Source organism: Papaver somniferum, chromosome 2 (assembly GCF_003573695.1).
Source record: "Papaver somniferum cultivar HN1 chromosome 2, ASM357369v1, whole genome shotgun sequence".
In the NCBI taxonomy this organism is placed as follows: Eukaryota; Viridiplantae; Streptophyta; class Magnoliopsida; order Ranunculales; family Papaveraceae; genus Papaver; species Papaver somniferum.
In genome coordinates this window covers 176,576,235-176,596,074 of record NC_039359.1, presented here as the reverse complement: position 1 = coordinate 176,596,074, position 19,840 = coordinate 176,576,235, and positions in this window count along the sequence as shown.

The window sequence follows — 19,840 nt, the reverse complement described above, 5'->3', positions numbered from 1 at the left end:
GAAAGATAAACTCGGCTCGAAATACCAAATGTGTATAATCAAAGTCTATATATCAAAACGACTTTTGTCTCAAGATAGGAGATAAATAAACTTTTGAGTGATAGATAAGTTCAAGTCTCCACATACCTTTTAGTCGATGAAGTTCCACCAGTTCCTTGAGTAGTTCTTCGTCTTGTATGATGATTGCCATGGAGTTCTTGAGCTCAACTACACTTTCTATCCTAGTCCGAGACCTTAGCCATACTAGACTAGAAATCAAGACTTGTAGTTTTGATCACTAACATTGACAAACATGCTTGAGATAGCAACGCATGCGAGTTCGACCGAGCAATGCTCTAACACTATGTACTACAAATTGATATTTTTTCTGTTGGATATATGACACTACATATTGATATGTTATGTTTTGGTTTCTGATACTTGTTATTATTTAGGTAATGTAGAGCGTAAGCAAGAACCTGGAAAACCTAGAAATTTATACCGATCTGGTTTCAGGGGTTTATATACGCTTGTAAAGATGATTAAGAAAAAAAGTAAATTAGTGTTTGGGTCGTAGATTTTAGTGCCTCTTTGAGTTTGTCCGTTATATTTGGGTCGTTGACCCGTTAGTCAAACAAAATCAACTTGTGGTTTGGTCAAACTATTAGTTCGAGTTAATTTCTGTTAGTAAATATCTAATTTTTTCAATTCGTAATGCATACTATTTAAAATCGGATTTCTCCATGATCGATTGAAACCACGCAGTGAAATGACTCATTCTTTCTCAATTCTCTTCTTATCATACTAATTTTTGCTTGGTCATTATTTTTAATTTAGCTTTTTTCTTTATTGAGATTTGATTTTTAGGGTTCTAACTTGATTTGAGTATGTATGCCGATGGAATAAGAACGAAATCTTAAAAGAAGAAAATCAAGTAGAAAGATGTGAACATCATCTCGTGTAAAGATCAATGGATTGTGAACCATATAGTGGATGGGGTTTAGTGATTTTACACTCACTATGAGTTTATGCATCATACTGATATCGACTACATGATATTAAATATGATTGGTTTGTTTCTTTCATTGAGTAGGAAGCTCCACTTTATGGTTGAATGCTTTTCATAATTTGAAGAATGAAAGTGGATCATATCTGGTGGACTACAGCAGAAAGTAATTACCCTTTATAGATGGTTCAGGAAGCTCAGAGTTATGGGTTGGAAAAAAGTTATTGTACTGAATTTGAATATGATTTTGAAGACGGAATGACTGTTTGTAATCAGTGACCGTGTGCTGCATGAAACAATTGAAATCTTATGGTAACATTGGAAAAGAGATTTATTGATTGAACACTTTTGGGTTCTTATGTATGAAGAAGCCTTGAATAATATTCTCAGCTCAGCATCCAAAAAGATCAAGACAAGGAAAACAATCTGATCACCGAATTGCCGGATGCGTGTAAATAATTCGAGTGAAGGAGGTTAACAGACGTTAATGTAGGATAACTGTTTAATTGTTTGTCCGTCTTTACTAACGTGTCAACGATCCAAACACTAAAATGGACAAACTTAGACCCAAACTCAAAGAGGTACCAAAATATAGGACCCAAATACTAATTTTCTCTAAGAAAAAATGTCTTAAATTGAGTAAGTGCAGTTGCAGATGATCAGTGAAGATTCATATGGCAACTTGTTCTTGATGTTCTGGTATACAAGTTTTGATTTAGAATATGGGTTAAAGAATGAAGAAGCTATCACCAAACTGTTATGCTGTTACAAGAGAGGTCAAGATGCAAACCATCTTAAAATTAAATTTATAAGGCATGGCATAACACATGAGCTGACATGCACACCAGAAGAAATGAGAGTCATTTTTGGGATGCCAAGAATACCAATATTTCAAACTTACATTGATTAAAAGTGGATGGCGTCAAACTTCATTCTTCAAAGGACTTTTCCTCATGTAGTACACAGTGGTGACAAGGTGACTAGGCCAACGATTGAGGATGCAATCTTGAAATTGATTACAAGAACACCAATCAATGTGGAAGTTGGTAAAGATTCTTTGCAAAGGATGGGTGGTCAATCAAATGAAGATATTAGAGCACTGATCGGTCGAACACGCAAGGGTTACTATCTCAAGCTTGTTTGTCAAGTTTAGGTGATCAAAACTATAAGTCTTGATTTCTAGTCTACTTATAGCTATGTCTCGGATTAGGATAGAATGTGTAGTTGAGCTTTAGACGATTGAGAAGATCTACTGAGGAGAGCTTAGAGGAACTTCATCAAAAAAATTTATGTGAAAACTAAAACTTAACTATCACTCGGAAATATATTCTATTCTATATCCTAATGATACTAAGTCATATAGCTATATAAACTTTTACATTATACATATTTGATATTTTGAGCTGAGTTTAACTCGCTTATATTTTTCTCGAAATATGTGTTGGAAGCTTTTTGCTTTAGCTACATTCATCATTATTCTTGACGACTTTAGTTGGAAATAATTTATTTGTTGGAAACTAAATAATAAGTCAAAATATGATCATGTGAAAATTGCCTTGAAACATCTTACATGATTTGTGTGAAATAGTCATTTGATGTAGACTCGGAATGTTTCTTATTGATCATTTGATCGCTTGAAAATTACTTATAAGATAATAGTTTGTGTGAGACAACTATTGTCGTCTTATAAGGATGTTTCAATAATTGAAATGGGAGTTTAGAAAAATTAACCATTGTCTGGATATAACACAGTATGCATACCAGTATGCAAACTTTTGTGGTATGATTCAGGTTCGGGAACCAAGTTTGCATACCAGTATGCGAAAGGTTTTACCTGAGATAGGTCCGGGATGACAATATGCATACCGGTTTGCGAACTGTCGGACAAGACTAAAGTCCGGAACTTAAGTTTGCGTACCCGTTTGCAAACTGAGTTGGTTTAAGTTCTAAAATCGGTTAAGTATGATTTCATACTCATGAAAAAATACATTTATATATTAAGGAACGCTATCTTTGCAAACCGTGGCTAAATGTTCATGAATTGATTCTCTTGAATCAAATCCGATTTTACTTCAATTGTGTATTGTATACTTCTATGAGAATATAAACAATTGAACAACTATATGAGTAACCCAATTAGATTCATTTGATATAGAAGTGTTAGATGAATGTGGTTAATACAAAAGTGTTCATATGGCTAACTTCGTTTAACTATTGTTGAGCCAACTCAATATACATATTTAGGTACGGTTACCTATATCTAAATGAAGGTATATTTCATTTGTGTGTAACAATCTAAGACCATCTAACGGTGGATAGATATTGCTTTGGTTTTAAGAAAACTTAGTTTGAATTTTAAATCAGGTTTTCATCTAACGGTGAATATTGATTGCTTTTTTTCAAAGTTATGAAACCCTTATTTGAAGACTATATAAGGGAGACTCTAGCAACTGGAAAACCTAATCCCCAGACCTCTGGTGTGATACTAGTTGCGTACTAGAGTCGATTCTCCTTTAACCTAGGTTTTTCTTAAAACCATTATAGGTTAAAGGCTTAAAGACTTCATTGGGATTCTGAAGCCAGACCCAACTATTTTCTTTATAGTTGCGTGTTCTGATCTTAGTTGTTCTATCGTATTGAGTACTATCTTCTCTGAGGTTGGCTCGAAATTTATCTCCGATAAGTAAGATAGAAAAAGTAATCAAAAAGCTCTCCGTCTCATTCTTTGTGATTCCATAATAACTTGTTCTACTACAATATAGTTAAGTTATTGTGAGGTGATTGATATTTCTAGGTTGTTCTTCGGGAATATAAGACCGGATTATCAATTGGTTCACGTTCACCTTGATTTATCAAAAGACGGAACAAAAACCTCATAGGTATTTCTTTGGGAGACAAATTTATCTATCAGAATAGACTTTTCTGTGGAAGACAGATATGTTTATAAAGTCTTTGACTTTGGGTTGTACCAAATCTTAATTGTGGGTGAGATCAACAAAGGGAATCAAGTGCGTAGTGTCCTGCTTGGATTAAGAGGCGTAAGGAACGCGACTATACCTTAATCGGCGTGAGACTTGGTTAGGGCTCAACTACATTCCAGTTTGAAGTTAACTTGTAGTAGGCTAGTATCTGTAGCGGCTTAATATAGAGTGGTGTTCAAATCTGGACTAGGTCCCGGAGTTTTTTTCGCATTTGCGGATTCCTCGTTAATAAAACTTCTGGTGTATGTGTTATTTCTTTTATGCATTATATTTGTTTATATAATTGAAATATCACAGACTGTGCGTAGTTCAATCAATTAGTAAATCCAACCTTGGTTGTTGATTGAAATTGATAGACACTTTAACATTGGTCATTAGTACCGTTCAATTTGTTTCTCATAATAATCAGGCTCACGGATTCCTATTTGTTTGATTTGATGATTACATTGAGAAACAAAGATATAACTCTTGGATGTTTTTCCTTGATTGAGTCTGACTGTCTAGTTGATTCTCTTAGAGTTATATTGGAGTTAGTCAATACAGATTGCCGAACGAAATATTGGGTGTGGTAGTCAGATCCCAGCTTTTTCAGAAGATGTTCAAGAATCATAAGATGAATATGCTCAATAATCTGAAGAAGACGACGAAGATATTTTAAGGATTATCTACCTATATATGTGCATTTCATTATTTTTCTCAATTAAAGATGCAAACTCTTTGACTGCAAAATACATCTGTTTTGTTGATGATCTAGAAAACGCAAAGAATATATCATGGCCTTACCTGATACATTCTTACCTAGAGCGAGAACTGAATGCAAATGAGTATAAATTAGAAGAAACTAGTAGTTGTGTTTGTTATTTGCTGGTAAGATTTTCTTCACTTTAAGACTCTTTTGTTTGTTTTTATTTTTCTTTGGTGACTTTGTTTGGTGTGTTCCACTACATAGATTTTTGTAGTGACTTTGTTTGTTGTGTCTCCTTACATCCTTGGTATGCGTAGCATACCCATTTTGTGAACCCAAAGGAAGTAATGACAAAACCTGAAGGAAAGTATGTTCCAAGAGCTGCTAGATGGAACTACACATAAATATGTACTGAATTCCTCAAGGATATCGAACTTACTGAGTATCAGGTAATCCATTAGTAGTTGAGGACGCAATTTTTAAATATAACATGCAGTACATTTTTGTCAAAATACATATTGAACTTAAAAAACTACATGCAGTACATATCGATTTGTAGTGTTATATTTATTTCTTCTTTACAAATTTGTAAAGTTCCATGAATATTTCAAGGACGAGTACACAAACAATGAAAAGCAAATTCTTAATCAGATATCAAGAAGGATTGAAGAGGAAGAAGACACTGAAACTTCGACGGAAGAAGGTGAGACGGGAGAAGAGAAACAAGAAGAAAATGCAAGTCAAGTGGAATAAGATGACTCAACAGTTGAGGAAGAGGATTGGAAATCAAAATACAATGATTTGAGGAGTATAATCTTTGATAAATGGAGCGACGTGAACACCATGCAACAACACAGTGTAACGATTGGCGCTTCAAAGGTTGTGCTGATGTTGCATGATTATACTTGCAAGCTTTCCCTTGGAAGAGAGCAAAGAACAACGAAGAATATGTTCGCTTGGGATCTACACCTTCGCAAACCAACCCTAACAATGAATGTGACCTATACAGGAAAGCTTCTCTATTAAAGTCCCAATGCCGAGATAACAACTCGGTTGATTTGGATGTTGACAAAAATTTTGAAGCCCAAATGCCAAATTCTCTGAAAGATCAAACAAATATTAATAAACATGAAGAGGTCACGTTGAATGTGGCTTTGTATACATCACCTGCAGTATTGAAGTTCGGTGGTGTTGAAGTTCAGCTTTCTGCGATTAGAAGTTCGGCTAAATCTAATTTGGAGCAAAGAATCCAAGAGATACAAGCGGAAAATAGCAACAAAAAACACACAAGTAAGCATACATCGGAACATATAAATATGTAGTGGTAAATACTTACATTATTTTTGTGTTTATCTTATAGTACATATTAATAAACATCAGAACATATCGATACGTAGTGGTAAATACTTACATTGTTGTTTTGATTTATCTTACAATACATATTAGTAAGGATCGGTATATATCGTATATTATGTACTAAAAAAAAATAGACACACTTGTTTGCTTTTGCAGAATGATTTAACTGAACTTCAGCAAGAAGCAGCAAAGAAGACAATTTCAGCAAGACAAACTATACTTACTTCAGTTGAAGATATGTCCCAGAAACCTGAAGAATATGACACTGAATCGGTGGCGATTAGCTTCATGGGCATGGATGTACCTTTGTATAGGGAGATGTCAAATTTGGAAGAAATTGAACAACTCTCAACGGAAGATTTTTTAGACTTTGGAATATTTGGCAAGGAAGTTTACGTCGAGGAGTATGCAAACCTCTTCCTAGATAATGATACTGATCAAAACCTTGACCTATTTGGGATTGACATACGACGACACTTTGATAATTTATTTGGAAACGATTTGCAACCTGTAGAATTTCCACAAGTTACAACTGAACAAGAATAAGTGAAGAACCCAACGAATCGAAAGATGCAGATAATTTGGAGGTTCCATCACAAGTTTGCATATTTAATGATAATTTGTGCTTGAATAAGCAATACTACATATCAATATGTACTATTTAAGATACTTACATTATGTTGTTTTATGTTTCTATAATCACCATTATGTAGTGTTATATAGTTAGATATTCTATGTACTACATATTGATATTTTGTGTTTTCACAGTACATGTTTTTTATGTTGATAAAAATGCAGGAAGAAGTTACCCAAAGTCAAAAACAAAGATACATCTTACAGTACAAAAGGCTTATCAAAAGGACAGAGGAAAACTTTAGCAGAGCCGTTACTTGTGCCAATAATAAAAATGACCTTTAAGACAGTGGAAGTAAGTTCTCTGCATCTTATAAAGAACCCAAGAAGCCGAAAGTTGGAGGGAAAGAATGAATACTACCAATAGTCAAAGGGAAATCAACGAAAAACTGACAGTACGTACGAGGTTCCTGAAACTGAATAGATCACCATTCTATAAAGACTTGACAGATGGGAAAAAATATATCCTCTCCCCATTCTTTGATAATGAACTATTCAAGTGAGTTCTCTAATGTTTCCAGATCTAACCTTCATCATTTACTTCGATTACTCTAACCTTTCATCGTTATTTTGCATCTCGATTGCGTAGAGTATAGGAGATGGTGGTCTTTGTGTCAGTGGGTCTATAATTGAGGACTTGGTGCACAAAAAATCTTAGAGGAATATCTTCTGAACTACGGACAATAGAAGCTTAAAGAGGAGTTTCAGAAAGAAAATACTTACCTGTCTTGCATCTTGATCCATATGCTTGGGTACGTTTTGGTGGTTCTGTTTATTAACATGTACAACATATAAAACTAAATTCATGCATGTTTTGTTAAAATAATAGTGCATAATATGTATGTTAAAAAATGTATATACGTGTATTCAGTTTCATGTCGAGTACCCGGATAAACTCGTAGACGGAGAAGAGACTGTTGTTTACAAACCAATCTTGGGGATGGATGAAAGAATCAAGTAGATTCTCGTTCCTATGTGCCATTACAACATTCATTGGACACTACTTGAGTTTGACTTCGGAAAAATGGTATTCAACCACTACAACTCGTCTGTGAAAGATTGGGAGGTGACATGTCAACCGAACGCCAAAAAAATGGCAGATTTTTGTTCGAACGGATCAACATATACTTGATGCAGAAAGGTAAAGAATTATTGAAGGATGTAATAGTCAATGAGTGTGAAGCACCTCAACAAGGAAAATCGCCAGACTGCCTTTTATATTTGATGCATTTTATCAGGAAAAAGTCAAAAAGAAAATATGAGGGGGTAAGTTTGAGATATGGAGAGAAAGTGCAAGTGAAGATTCGTAACAAAAGGGTGAATTTAACATGTACATTGTTGACAGCATCTCCGCCAGAATTCAGTTGGAAACTGACAGAAAAAAATCCTAATTGTTAAAAGTAATCTGACAGAACATAACAATATGTAGTAAAAATTAACCAGATTTATTTTGACCGAGTACATATCAATAACTTTATTTTGACTAAACATATCAATACCAATTTGCATTGTGTTACTTTGTTATGAAAATATTGTTAGAGCACTGCTCGGTCGAACTCGCATGCGTTGCTATATGTTTGTCAATGTTAGTGATCAAAACTATAAGTCTTGATTTCTAGCCTATTCATAGATGTCTCAGACTAGGACATAGATTGTATAGTTTGATAAAACATGAGCATCATAGGAAACTAAACAGGCTGAGAGAAAGATATTTGTATTACATTACTCAATAAGATGGACAAGGCCATGGTACATATAATAGATTACAAACGAGAAAAAAGGGAAACAAAATATACGTACAATACTATGACAACATACAAAATATATGCAGTTAAGGAGAAGATATGTATAAGATACGTAGTATCTCATAACACCCCCTCCAGACTCAAGATGCTGTCGAACTCATCTTGAGTCTGGAAAGCAAAAACTTTAGTCGAGGAACAGGATGTGTCTTGGTGAATAAATTTTCCAATTGAAATTCTGAGCTTATGTGAGGAAGAGTAATTGTTCCACGCTTAAAGTGATGCCTTGTAAAATGACAATCAATCTCTATATGCTTAGTTCTTTCATGAAAAACATCATTATGAGTAATTTGAATTGCATCTTTGTTGTCACAAAATAGAGGTGTAGGTGTAGAAATGAGAACTCCCATGTCGCTGAGTAACCATCGAAGCCATATGATCTCAGAAGTAGTATGAGATAGAGCTCGATATTCTGCTTCAGCACTTGAATGAGATATAACAGTCTGTTTCTTACTTCTCCAAGATATAAGAGAATCTTCCAAGAACAAACAATACCCTGTAATGGATCGCCTATCTGTAACATCTCCTGCCTAAACTGAATCCGACTATGCTCTAAGAATAAGTTTAGATTTGGATGAGAAATTCAACCCCTAATATAAGGTTCCCTTGAGATAACGAAGTATTCTGAGAACATCAGCATAATGAGTAGAACGAGGAGCAGACATGAATTGGCTTACAATATGAACTGCATGACTTATATCAAGTCGAGTAATGGTTAAGTATTTCAGACTCCCTACCAACTGTCGATATAATGTTGGATTGGATAAAGGTGTTCCATCTGAAGGACCATGTCTGACATTCACTTCAAGTGGAGTGTCTGTAATTTTAGCATCAGTAATTCCAGAGCGAGCAATTATTTCAGATGTATATTTAGCTTGAGAAACAAAATAACCATCAGTTGACTTGCTCACCTCAATACCAAAAAAATAACTGAGTGGACCAAGATCCTTCATTTGAAAGCATGTACTTAGATGAGTTTTAATATTTCGTATACCTTCGATGTCACTGCCAGCGATAACCATATCATCTGCGTACAATAAAAGGATAACAATACCTTTGTTTGACGATCGTGTAAAGATTGCTGAATCGTAGTAACTCTATGTAAACCCATACTCAAGAATTGCACTACTGAATTTTTCAAACCAAGCACGAGGTGCTTGTTTCAGTCCATAGATAGATCGACGAAGTTTACACACTTGATTTGGAGCATAATCTAATCCAGGAGGAGGACGCGTGTAGACTTCTTCTTGCAATTCCCCATTAAGGAATGCATTTTCCACGTCCATTTGATGAAGATCCCACTGTTGAGCAGCTGCAACTGCAATGAGTGTACGAACAGTTACCATGCGTACAACAGGAGCAAGTGTTTCCTCATAGTCTATGCCATATTCTTGAGTATATCTCTGAGCAATAACATGAGATTTGCATCGTTCAAGACTCCCATCTGACTTGGTTTTGACTTTGTAAACCCATTTTCTTCCAACAAAAGATTTTCCATGGGGAAGATTTACCATTTCCCATGTACCAACTTCTTTATGTGCAGTCAACTCATCTGTCATCGAATCCTGCCAATCTGGTATAGCTGCAGCTTCTCTGTAGTTTCTTGGTTTATAGATAGACATAATAGTGGATAATGAGCAATGATAGTCATAGTACTTATCTGGAGGTCTTCGATTGCGAGGTGGAAATGTATCAACCCAGGAATCAGGATCTCTTTCCAAGGAAGCATTGTTAGGTGGAGGCATAGAGTGGTCGGACACAGCTGGAATCTGATGCGTATCATCTGTATGTGAGACAGTTTCAATACTAGACACAGGCACTATAGATGTATTTGTGCTAACTTCACTAGAAAAAGGATCAGTGTAAATGAAGTTCTCAAAAGAGGAGGATTTACTGTTTGGAAGAGACCAAAATGGAACCTTTTCCCAAAAAGTTACATGTCTATAGACTCGAATTTTTCTACTAATGGGATTATAGCAGCGATATCCCTTTTGTTCAATTCCATAGCCGAGAAATACATAGAGCACATTATTTTGAGTAAGCTTATTGCATTCACGCTCAGGAAGGAGAACAAAACACGTTGAACCAATGATTTTAAGCTCAAAATAATCAGGTTTCTTACCATAAAGACATTCATAAGGAGAAATACCTCCAATGATGGCTGATGTAACACGATTGATGGTATAAACTGCTATAATGACTGATTCTCCCCAGAAATTGGATGGAACTGATGCAGAAACTAGTTGAGTCCTAGCTGTTTCAATAATATGACGATGTTTGCGTTCTGCAACTCCGTTTTGCTTTGGAGTTTCTGTACAAGATAGTTGTAATAAAGTGCCTTACGTTTTGCGAAAATCTTTGAAGGGAGTGGATATATATTCACCTCCTTGGTCAGCACGAAAGGTTTTGATAGTTTTACCAAACTGAGTATTGATCATAGTTGAAAAGGTCACATTACAAGTTAGGAAATTATATTCTTGAACTAAACAGATAAACCCAAGTATATCTAGAATAATCATCAATGAAACTCACATAGTAAAATGTACCTCCTTTAGACATCACTAGAGATTTAACCCAAACATTAGAGTGAATAAGAGCAAAAGGTTCATCAGTTTTTGAAGTGCTTGCATTAAAAGAAAGTGTTGGTTGTGTCGCCAGTTTACAAGAGATGCAACTAGTCTCTTTGTCTACTTGTGTATCTCCTAGTAGACTTTCATTGACCATATATGAAAGACGAGAAAATGAAACATGACCTAGTCTAAAATGCCAAGACATGAAAGAAGATGTGGAGTGGGATGTAGTAGTTGAAGCTGCAACATGATTTCAGAGTTTTGATGGAATAATCAGAGTCTGAAGAAGATATAATCGACCCACTCTACGACCTATCCCAACTAGCTTCCCTGTTTTGAGATCCTGAATAGCACAACCAATAGGAGAGAAAATAATGTTAAAACCTTGATCACATAGTTGACCAATTGAGATGAAATTCATTATAATCTTAGGAACAAGAAGAACATCTGGTATACAAATGTTATTTGAATCTCTAACCACCCCAATGTGACTGGCAGTTACAACAGTTCCATCAGCAGTGTGAATCTTAGGAGCAACAACTGGACAAAGATTGTCAAAAACTTTTGAATCATAAGTCATATGATTGGATGCTCCAGAGTATAGATACCATCTAATTGAGAAAATACCTGAAGGAGTAGAGAAGACAGATGCAGCTGCAGTATTGTTACTGACTGAAAGAGCTTGTTTAATCATCTCATGTATGTCAGCAAGACTAGGTGATGATGTATCAACTGGAACTGTTGATTGAGATGGTGCAGATGGCAATGATTCAACATATGGAACTGGTGCAGCAGAGAATCTACTTGAACTATTAAACCTGGTTGTACCATTAGCATTTAATCTCCACATGTTCCTGGAGGTTGGAGCAGTGCAATTTCTAGTAGAGTGTAAAAGTTCTTTGCAGTAGTTACACTGGGTGGTAGGAGTATCTTGCGGTATTGCAGCAGGTGGAAAGGTACAGTTCCTTGCTATGTGACCAGGTTTCTTGCAATTACGACAAGTAAGTTGTGAAGACTCACGCTGTGTTGAAAAGATATTCTTCTGATTGTTGAATTTTGGACGAGATGCAGGCATAACAAACACTCCTGAGATCTCTGGCTTGATTCGTTTGCGTGTTTCTTCAGTTATCAGCTCGGATAAAGATGTTTTTACAGATGGAAGAGGTGAACGATGAAGAATATCACCTCTAACTGATTCAAATTCTTCTCGCAGAGCCATCAAGAGTTGAACCAGTCTTGTCTCTTCTCTATATTTCTCCCATATTTCCCAAGTCAGTTGTCCATTTCGGCTCCATAAGTGCAAGTTGATTCCAAATCACAAACATCTCAGAGTGAAAATCAGAAATCGATTGATCTAGGGGTTGCTTCATAGAACGAATATCTTGTTCAAGTTTGTATCTTTGAGCAAAGTTAATTTGTGTGTACATTTTTGCAAGAAACTCCCAAGCATTTTTAGAAACTTCAAAGCTGGTAAGATGCATACTGATTGAAGTAATCACTGTGTTGCCAATCCAAGTCAGAATCTTGTGATTATTTATCTCTCAGGTTTCAACATCACTTGCTTATGTTCTGTCCCCTTATCTTTGATGATAGAAGTAGATTTTTTGGGTTTTGTTTCTGTCCCATCTATGTATTTCCACATGCTTTTGCCTTTGATAAAGCTTTTCATAAGAAACGACCAGTGCGTGTAGTTTGTACCATCTAGTTTTGCAGTAATAGGTTAAAAATATTTGCGTAACATGATTGTCCAGAGGATGAAAGAAAAGTAACTGGATTAGGGTTTATAACTGAAGGTAAAAGAAAAGATGCTGAGGCACAAGAGTAAACAATTGATGTCTTGCTTAAGAAGATTGTTTGTTTGCAACAGAAAGTGGCCTTTCAGATCTTACCTAGATCTGATGCCATGATAAACATATGAGCATCAGAGGAAACTAGACATGCTGAGAGAAAGATATTTGTATTGCATTACTCGATAAGATGGACAAGGCCATGGTACATATAATAGATTACAAACGAGAAAAAAGGGAAAAAAATATACGTACAATACTATGACAACATACAAAATATATGCAGTTAAGGAGAAGATATGCATAAGATACATAGTATCTCATAACATAGTTGAGCTTAGACTTCACGGCGTTTATCATTTGAAGACGAAGAACTACTAAGGGGAGCTTGTGGAACTTCATCGACAAAAGGTATGTGGAGACTGAAACTCATCTATCACATGGAAAGTCTATTTCTACTTTATCTCCTATATTGAGACATAAGTCGTAAATATATAGTTTTCTATATACACATTTGAGATTTCGACCTGAGTTTATCTCGCTTACATATTTCTCGAAATATGTGTTGGAAAGCTTTCGCTTCGACCAAATTCATCTTATATCATGTGAAAATTTCCGAGTAACATCTTACATAGTTTGTGTGATAAAATCATTTGGTGTAGTTTTGGAATGTTTCGTTATGATTATTTCAATTGCTTTGATGCTAATAATGTGTGAAAACGGCTATTGTCATCCTCTAAGAAAGTTTCAATGATTGAAATAAGAGTTTAGAACACTTAAGCATTATTGGATATGTCATGTTGTGCACTCTTGCACATATATAATCCATGTCCGGGAACCATAGTATGCGCACCCGTTTGCGTACCTGTTGGTTTGAGAAATCCGGGAACCTAAGTATGCGTACCCGTTTGCATACTGGCGTATAGGTTCATATCCGAGAATTTCTGCTGGGATTTCAAGTTCGCGCACCCGTTTTCATACTGGCGAAACCCAATCTTGGTCTGGGTATTTCAAGTATGCGTACCCGTTTGCATACTTGAAGGTTAAAGTTCTAAAATCGGTTTTGAACATGGACATAAACATTTATATAAGGAATGAAATCTTTGCAAACCGTGGCTATAATTTTCATGATTGATTCGAGTGAATCAAAACCGATTTTGCTTCAATTGTGTTCTTGTATACTTCTATCAGAATATAGCAATTGAACAGCTCTTTAGCTAGTTTCATTTGAGTCATTTGAACTAGTTATGGTTAGGATGAATAAGGTTTATATGAGAGTAATCATATGGATAATTTGTGAGCCAACATGGTGTACACGTTTGGGTACGGTTACATAAACCTAAATGAGGGTACATTTTATTTGTACGTAACAAGCTAAGTTCGATCTAATGGTTTAAAGATATTAGATTGGTTGAATTAGGTTTTTCATCTAACAGTGAATATTGAATGCTTTGTTACCAAGGTAACTTGGATTGCAAACCCTGATTTGAAAACTATATAAAGGAGAACTCTAGCAACTGGGAAACCTAATCCCCATACCTCATCTGTGTTACTAGTTGCATAACTAGAGTCGATTCTCCTTTAACCTTAGGTTTCTTTGAGACCCTGTAGGTTAAGGACTTCAAAGAATTCATTGGGATTGTGAAGCTAGACCCAACTATTTTCTTTGTAGTTGTGTGTTCTGATCTTGCCCGATTCTATCGTATTGAGTACAATTGAAATAATTGACCCGAGATTAATTTCTCCAATAGGAAAGCTAAAAGTAATCACAAACATCTTCGTCTCATCGTTTGTGATTCCACAATATCTTGTTTCGCTATTCGATTAAGATTATTGTGAGGTGATTGATAATACTAGGCTGTTCTTCGGGAATATAATACCGGTTTATCAATTGGTTCATATTCACCTTGATTTATCAAAAGACGTAACAAAAAGTCTTGGGTATTTCTATGGAAGAAAAATTTATTCAATCTATAGACTTTTCTGTGTGAGGCAGATTTGTTTATCAAGTCTTCGAATTTGGGTCGTAGCAACTCTTGGTTGTGGGTGAAATCAACTAAGGGAATCAAGTGCATAGTATCCTGCTGGGATCAGAGACGTAAGGAACACAACTGTACCTTGAATCAGTGTGAAATTGATTAGGGTTCCACTACAGTCCAGTCCGAAGTTCATTAGTAGTAGGCTAGAATCTGTAGTGGATTAATACAGTATGGTATTCAAACTTGATTAGGTCCCGGGGTTTTTCTGCATTTGCGGTTTTCCTCGTTAACAAAATTCTGGTGTCTGTATTATTTCCTTTCCGCATTATATTTTGTTATGTAATTTAAATGTCACAGGTTGGATCAATCAATTAGAATATCCAACCTTTGGTTGTTGATTTAAATTGATTGACACTTGAACATTGGTCTTTGGTACCGTTCAAGATACTCCTCTTATATTCAATCGGGATCGCAGATTTTTGTTTGCTGATTGCAGATTGAATTAAGAGTTAGAGATATTAAACTCTTTGGTATACTTTACTCTAGATTGAGTCTGACTGTCTAATTGGTTCTCTAGAAAGTATATTGGAGTAAGTCCTCTCAGATTGCCAAACGAATTGTTGGGTATGGTTGTTAGACCCCCAACATTTTCAACTGGTATCAGAGCAGGCAAATACATTAGAGACCTTATAGGTCTGTGTTTGTAGCGATCTGAGGATGGGTGTTATTGACAAGGAAACAGGCATACATTGACAAGTGTTTCCTGACTACCTTACTGACGAGTCTGACTCTGAAGTTGAAAGGAATGCAGCCAAAGAGAGTGCAATGATTCTAAAACTCATTAGAATCTAGGATGATGATGTCAATCGATTGAAACACAAAGTCAATGTTCTTGTTGGTATGGTAAATGAGCGTGACTCTCGTCTAAAGGTCCTTTATGAGGAAAATGTCTTAGTCTGTTCTTCACGAACTCTACTTTAGGAAAAACTCAAAAAGGATTCTTTGAAAATTGAATAGCTCTTAAGCAAACTCTCCTTACAAGAGTGTTCCATAGAGTCCACCATTCCTATTACTTCTGATCTAACTGTAAAAGAATCAGTTTCAGAAGTAAAACCAAAATCCTTTCCTACTAAAAAGGAAGTGCATGTATCTTCCTTTAATCAAGGGATATCCACATCATACGGAAGGAAGTCTCCCGACGATGGTGTTAAGAATGTTCTGTCTAATCACTCAGGTGATCAGAAAGTGTGTCTCTTTTCTGATTCAAAAGGGCTTGGTGAACAAAAAAGGAATTCCAGGTTGAATGACAATTCTATTATTTGTCTCCGACACATCTTAAATTTAATTCTGAAAGGTGTAACTGACATTTATATGTCTAAAACTATTGGTTTTAGTACTCACCCTGTGTACCCCACCAGGAAAGTCAGTTCTCTGTGTTCCTCAAATGTTCAATTGAGAAACATCCTTCTTAAACCATTCCGTTCAAGAAGAACTCATGGTTTTTCTTCTATCAAAAAGGGAGATAATGTTGTTCTGGATGTGAAAAATGTACCAGAAGAATGATACAAAAATGGAGGTATGGAAGACAACTTAAAAATGATAATTGAAGGTTATAAAGAAATCATCAACAAGCTGTCAATTCCCTCTGGCCAAAATTCTTCAGGTAAGAATCAACATTATGCGTCATATTGTGATGATAGTAATTTTTATGATGACTATTCACATCATAATGCTTTTCCTCCAAAGATCAGAAAAAAAAAGGTTTAACCGAAAACAACATTCATTTGATGAGCTTAAGGCTCATACTTGTGCTAATTAATCACAAGGATGAATTCTCATTCACAGAAAAATTCCTGGTTGAATGAGATAAATTCAGGTATACTTATGGCAAAATGTTTTCTGATTCTCTATGTTATTTTCTTATTGTTCTTAGCAAGATTATCATTCTATTAATTTCTTCTTGAGAATTTTGTTGCGTCAAAAATTACTACTCTTCTATGCTCTGAATTTTTCTCGTGTGAGAATATAATATTTATTGAGCTTAATTCTGTGAATTTATTCACGTAGCAAACACTTTGGTGAATAAACAACATTCTTGTTTGTCTGTTCTCTTCTTGGGTGTTTTATGATTGTGATGGTCAAGGTTGTGTTTGTACGAGTACCCATATTACTTGTCCCAGACCGACTTAGGAAACCCAAAATCATGGTTCCCGTGAAACCTTAAAAATTCCAAATTTCTTATGAGAATACACATACTCTCTCTTCTTGGTTTTAAGAATGGGGTTTCGTTCAAACCCTTGGAAGTTACTAGATGATTCAATTGATGATTCAGTTTATTTGGAATTTGTTTTAAAGAAGAAAAGAACCCTGGTTAAATCTGACGAACTCGAATCCCGTGCCTCATGCTATTATGCGTTTTCTCATCAAGATCGAGAAAATGATGAGATAATCTCTGCTGAAGTGGTTCATGGTTTTCTCACTGATCTTGTGAAGAATCAACTGAAGCTTGAGAACTCTGTAAAGGATCTTAACATGTTGCGAACTGAGTTGAAAAAGGTTGACTTCTGACCTTGCTCTCACGAAGTCACAAGTTAAGTATCTTCTCAATGAGGATATCTTCTCCGAAGATGCAGTTGATACCGTCAGTCACAAGCCTGAAAGTTCTGGATCGCCCAAAGTGTGTGTACTCTGATTTTTGGCTTGTGTTTGTTCTTTTCTTTTAGAGTTGTTTTTGATTTTATCTAGGAAACTTCTTATGATAATTTATTTCTTGTGTTTTTAGAAGGATTACTAGGGTTTGGAATAGCCATTATTGTGAGTACACATAGCTATTTCCAACATTTTCATCTTCATGTTGTTAGATTTATTTATTTAAATTCTAAGTTTTTTGGAAGATGATTTTTGCAATTTTAATCTTTATGATTTTATATATTGCAAATTATTATGGGATATGTTGTTTACGTCCGTGAACCTGTGACCGTCCCATACTTGTTCAAAAGTTATCTTTATTATGTCGGTATGAAATTATTGATAAAAGATAGAATGAACTTTTGACAAACAAAAGTTAAAGCCTTTTATGTCATTATGCAAATTTTGATGAAGAAAGGATACACTTTTGTTTACAAGGATTAAGTATATTATATGTGATTGTGCAAATAGTGGTGAAAAATAGAATGAATCCTTGTATATTCCGCAGTATTGGTCGATCTCCGATCCACGTTTTTGTGCATATATTGTGTTGCTCCGTAAGTTCTCTTATGTCGAGCATGACCAATTGAATTGATAATTTTTGTGGTTGATTCAATTGAGATTTTTGGATTCAAATCCATGTTTTCATGTGATTTGGTTATATCCAAAGAAATCCTTCTTTTCTTGTAAAAGCAAGGTCGCCTTTGTTGTTCTTTCGGGAATGACATATTATGGGGGGGGGGAGTTCTTTTTGAAATTGCTTTATTGCCAAATCTTTGTGTGGAGTGCGGCTGTGGAATATTATAGGGGTTATCTTGTATCTTTATAAACTCCTCGAAGGATGCATTTAGCCCCGGCTCTATGATTGCATCTAAATAAGTTGGTATGTTATTCTCTTTTGGTCATGAAGTATCTCTATGAAAATTTCATGAGTATCCCACTAGTTTTCGTACCTTTGCCAATTTATATTGACGAAAAGGGGGATAATTAATGTGTAATTTCATACTACAAATACATATGGTTTACGGATCATTATGTAAGGGGGAGTGGTTTTCATGTCGAGATGAAGTATTGACCAAGGGGGAGTGATACATATCACCATAGTATTTTTGTCAAAGTTGTGATACAATTGAACTTTGATGCTATGTAATAATACTATGACACTGTATAACAATGATCGAGAGCAATTGTTTTCTCATTGTTACCGCTATGGATCTTCAACAACTATGATGATGAGTTGAACACGTTTAGAATCATGGATTACTTGGAATGACGAAGTTTTCGAGTCGTGTTGATGATGCCAAGGAGATCAAGAATTTGGATGAGAAGCTACAATTTTTAATTATTTTGTAATCCATATCTATTGATAGTTTTCTCACTAAAATTGACAAAGGGGGAGATTGTTAGAGCACTGCTCGGTCGAACTCGCATGCGTTTCTATCTCAAGCATGTTTGTCAATTTTAGTGATAAAAACTATAAGTCTTGATTTCTAGCCTATTTATAGATGTCTCGGACTAGGACATAGATTATGTAGTTGAGCTTAGACTTCACGACGTTCATCATTTGAAGACGAAGAACTACTAAGGGGAGCTTGTGGAACTTCATCGACAAAAGGTATGTGGAGACTGAAACTCATCTATCACTTGGAAAGTCTATTTCTACTCTATCTCCTATATTGATACATAAATCGTATTACGATATAGTTTTCTATATACACATTTGAGATTTCTAGCTGAGTTTATCTCGCTTACATATTTCTAGAAATATGTGTTGGCAAGCTTTCGATTCGACCAAGTTCATCTTATATCATGTGAAAATTACCGAGTAACATCTTTCATGGTTTGTGTGATACACTCATTTGGTGTAGTCTTGGAATGTTTCGTTATGATTATTTCAATTACTTGAAAATTGCTTTGATGCTAATAGTATGTGAAAACGGCTATTGTCATCCTCTAAGAAAGTTTCAATGATTGAAATAAGAGTTTAGAACACTTAACCATTATTGGATATGTCATGTTGTGCACTCTTGCACATATGTAATCCATGTCCGGGAACCATAGTATGCGCACCCGTTTGCGTACCTGTTGGTTTGAGAAATCCGGGAACCTAAGTATGCGTACCTGTTTGCGTACTGGAGAAACCCAATCTTGGTCCGGGTATTCAAGTATGCGTAACCGTTTGCATACTTGAAGGTTAAAGTTCTAAAATCGGTTATGAACATGGACATAAACATTTATATAATAAGGAATGCAATCTTTGCAAACCGTGGATATAATTTTCATGATTGATTCGAGTGAATCAAACCTATTTTTCTTCAATTGTGTTCTTGTATACTTCTATGAGAATATAACAATTGAACGGCTCTTTAACTAG